The sequence below is a fragment of the Helianthus annuus genome, chromosome 5 (assembly GCF_002127325.2).
Source record: "Helianthus annuus cultivar XRQ/B chromosome 5, HanXRQr2.0-SUNRISE, whole genome shotgun sequence".
Lineage (NCBI taxonomy): Eukaryota > Viridiplantae > Streptophyta > Magnoliopsida > Asterales > Asteraceae > Helianthus > Helianthus annuus.
This window is the reverse complement of record NC_035437.2, coordinates 148,235,003-148,239,450: the sequence shown is the minus strand read 5'-3', so window position 1 is coordinate 148,239,450 and position 4,448 is coordinate 148,235,003. Positions and strand designations below refer to the sequence as shown.

General features: G+C 35.0%; 1 long non-coding RNA gene across 1 annotated transcript; it reads left to right on the top strand.

Moving 5' to 3' along the window:
- The first annotated feature begins 1,716 nt into the window (after positions 1–1,716).
- LOC118492575 lies at positions 1,717–4,174 on the top strand. The gene is made up of 4 exons (XR_004894556.1): positions 1,717–1,815; positions 2,085–3,295; positions 3,796–4,023; positions 4,121–4,174. It is a non-coding gene; the product is annotated as an uncharacterized LOC118492575 (long non-coding RNA).
- Positions 4,175–4,448: the final 274 nt, after the last annotated feature.

The window sequence follows — 4,448 nt, the reverse complement described above, 5'->3', positions numbered from 1 at the left end:
TTCGAGCATTTTAATAAAATAGTTACCTTATTCCAAAAATTCCAAAATCTTTACAGAATGTTTTAAACGATCCAAATATTATTGTGTAAAAATCTCAAAATCCAATTCATTACCAGTTATTTTATAAAAATCATTTACCAGGCTGCAATCAGATTCGTCACTTTCTAACTGCAGTCCACGGAAAAATTCATTTAAATTTCATCGTAAGTCCGATTGACGAAATTCCAGTTGGTGAATTACAACGACATCAGTGGCCATCCACAGTACAAATTTCGTGACCTAACTCTATCCAAGTTTTAAGTTATGACGAAAAACATAACACGCATTTTCTGCAGAAAAAACGCAGCTTTTGCTGTTGTACAAAACGGACCTTTAAAAATAGCAAACAACCTAAAAAAAATATGATACCAGTGCCATTTGAAGCGTTTTTCGAAAACGTATATTTTAGACTTCAGAAAATCAGTTTTTCAATAATTACGACCAGGTTACACCCAACTGGCTGTAATTGTTGAACAGATTCATGTTTTCAGTTTCTAGCGCTCTAACGCGAGTTCTAGTGGTTCTTATATTGTGTCTAACGATCATGCAACCTAACCTAATATTTATTTTATACCATACCCGTTGTTAATCAGATCTATCGCAAGACTTAGTCATAATACGCTACACTATTAACAAGAACATGTGTGCATGCTTCGTATATGAATAATCAAACCCATTTAACTTGCACATAAGACTCGTTATAAGCGTGAGCCCTACAAGATTTTTCCACCATCATCACGCATCAGCCAAGATGTAAAATAAAATAACCATGTATAATTATCCCAGAACACAAGATTCAACCCGTAACGAAACCCTAGCGGCTTAACCGAGCTCATGATCAAATAAACATCAATAATAATAAATAAAAAAAATAGTTTCTAACACCCTATACCCCACGCGAACAACCAAACGACACAGATCCTCAACGCAATAAAAACACAGCCATGTTATATGAGATTTAACTACCGAGACCAAGTATAACTCCTACAATTAAAAGAAGTGCCAAGAGGAGATACCTAGCGGTGAAGTAGAAGTATCAACGAGCCTTGAACCGAAGTTATGGAGTTCTTGAACTCCCTAGATGGCGTCAACAGGAATAAAGGAATGGTAGCTCCAAAGTGTGTGGATTAGGGTTTAGGGTAGTTTGTGGAAGGCACATGCTTGGTCACGTAATGTATAATCTATATATATAATAAACAAATAAAGTGTGGGACACGTGTCCTCACATGGTGCAACCATTTTGGTGTTTTGGCGGGAAAATGTGGGAAAAAGTGATATTTTTATACGGATCCCGCACTGGATATCCATACCCGTTTTTTTTACCCGGGTATATAAATGTTCTAAAAACCTAAGAGCATCCCCAATAAGGGATGCTTTTTCATATTTTTTCTAATGCCAAGGTGGCACTTGCCCAACCAATCCCCATCTTTCTCTCACTTGCCCCTCTCACAAACACATTTCTTCTCTCTCTCCTCTCTTCTCTCTCCTCTCTCCTCTCTACACTCACATAACTTTTCTCTCTCCATTTTTTCTCATTCTTCACCACAAACATCTCTACACCCTCTCTCCTCCACATCACTCTCTCTCTCCTCCACATCACTTTCTCTCTCCCTAAAAACACCAACAAATCCTCCTATTGTGGATGCTCTAATCCCTCATTCTTTCTCTCAGTTTATCCATCCTCCTAAGCGTGCTTAGGATTTCTCATTTCTTCCGCTCCATTCTACATCACAGCCGCCCTGTTCTTATCTGTCTTCTTCGATCTTCATCTCGACGGTACAATCTTCTCTCCTTATTCGTTTTTATGTTTTTGTTTTTATGTTTTTATTTTCAGTATTGTTCATCGTTATATGAAGTTCAATCGATTGAATGTTTTTCTTCTCAGTCATCTTCGAACTTCATCTCGCAGGCATCACTTTCGATTTTAATCTTACGTAGCCGTTCCATGTGTTTGGATTTATCATTCGGATTTGTGTGTTAGATAGATGTCACAAGATTTCATTTTTGATTTTATGGTTTGATTAAGTTGTTTGAATGTGTTATAGGATCGAAGATTGAAGATCCAGCTTTTTTTCCATTAATCACCGGTTCCATTTGAATCCTAAAACTTATGTTTTTTTTGGGATACGGCATACGGCGGCGATAGATGTGGAGTTCTTTATTCGATCTCAACATTTATGTTCAATCTTTCTACGGGCTTGGGTGCTTTCGGTCCAGAATTTAGGGTTTATTTTTCCCTTTTATCATTTCAATATGTTGATCTGATTATCTTTTATTTTGATTATGTATTGATTTGGAAGCATGTGTTTCATTATATGATCGTCACTGAAGGGGTGAAGGGTTTGTGACTGCAGGAACCCAATTTTTTTGGGAATTAATTTGTAATGATCCATATTAATATTAGTTATCTGATTGGATCGTAACTGATCAAGTTTAGATTTATATGGTTTAGGATAACTGAATAAGGATCAAGTTTATTGAAACTTTATACGTGAATTGTTGTTGGTTGGTATGATTAAGTTATATGAATTGAAATTCGCTCTCGAATCATTCTGGGATGGCAAGAGCAGTGCCGAGGATCTGCAGACTGTTGCTGCTGATCTCAGATCATCCATCTGGAAACTAAAGCTGTATGTGATCTTTATATGTTCTTTAAGCATTTAGAGTTATTTTTGCATCAAAGTCTTATGTTGATTACTTCTTTTATGCAGCTTGGAGTTGATATTGTCCCAGTGAGTGTTTCTTGATCTCAGATTAAATGTTCTTTTTTTAGTTATAGTTTGCAGTAATGGTTTTATTCAAAATTATATTTATCATTGATAATATTTGTATTTTTTTAATGTCAAATGGGTCGAATGAAAATGTTTGCTAAGAGAGGTAGGTTAAATGAGTTAAGGTAGTTAAAATCTATATTTTTTTTTTGTCTCAAACAGGTCAAATTAAAAATGGCTTTCTTATAACATGGGGTTGAAGCTGGAAAAGAATTATCAAAAGGTTTGGTGGAAGGCATTGAGCAGAAACCAAAAAAAGGTTGCAAAGAGCAAAGATGAAGGTTCCAAGAACAAGAGAAAAGAAAAGGAAATTGATGTTAGTAAGGTCACATCTTTTTTTAAGGAAAATAAAGAACAGGATAGTGATGCAAAGGTCCAGTACGTGATCTTTGGGACTTCGTTGTGACTTTGATGACTGGAAAGATTGTTGGGGTTCTGATTAGAATCTGATGTGGATCTAGAAAACGGTGTTGCTGATGACACAGGTATATACATGTACGATTCAGTAATCGTATCAATATGGCTTTTCAGATATTGTGTGATAAAATTCAAATGTGAAGTTGTCCAAAGAAATAGAATTCACATTTGGGTGAACGGTATATTAACAACACATTCACTTTATAGGAAGTCAAACATTAGAAGGAAAAGAACATTATAGAGGAGCATTAAAGAATAGAGGGAAGTATGAAACCCTTGGTTAATGAAGCATATGCATTACATTTATTTGGGTTGCGGTTATTGAAGGATGATTATCATGTTCTTGAAAGATTTTAATATGTTATGTTTAGTATATGAGTTCCTGAACCACTCATAACACGAGTTGTACTGTACTGCATCAAAGTAGTAAATGACTGTTCAAATGTCTTTTGCTTAATTAGTATGTATAATTTATTACCTATTAAAATGTGAAAATTGTTGTTGAACTGCATAGAATTATAGTAACATTTTTATCTTGAATTTGCTGGAATAAAGGTATCTATTTTAGACTGTTCAGGGGCTGTTATACATGCACATAAAGCTGGCTAATACAACTGCAAATGGCTGCGAAAAACAGTCATACAGGGCTGGGAATTATACCCGTATAGGGTTGGAATACTTTTGTTCTATGGGGGTTGTTATACAGCCATGTAAGGCTGTGAAATACGCTCTTATGGGGCTAGAAATATGCTTGTACAAGGTTTAATGAAGATTAACAAGCATTTTAAAGGAAACTGTAAGTTGCTCTTACCCTAAATTTTATAGTATGTGGGTCAAGTATTATAGAAAATATCTTTACTTTGCTAATTCTGAGTTAATAAACATATTTTCAGCTCCTTTCTATGAAGCTTGCTTCTGTTAATCCTATACTATATGATTTTGGAGTTGATTTGGACGTATTCATGGTTAAATCTGATGAGGTAACTAATTAAATTATTAATTGAGGTTTTGCGATCCTATACACACATATACAAACAAACTAAAAACGGATTAGAGATGTGGGTTTGAGTTCGGTCTAAACAGGTTTCGCTAAATCTTGGGTTCGGGTTAACGTGGTGGGTTGACCCATTAATTTTTAATTTTTTAAAAATATGTTTTTGCGCTATAAATAAAAATGATTAGGTACGTCACGAGTCAAAACACATTCATTTTGAAACCAAT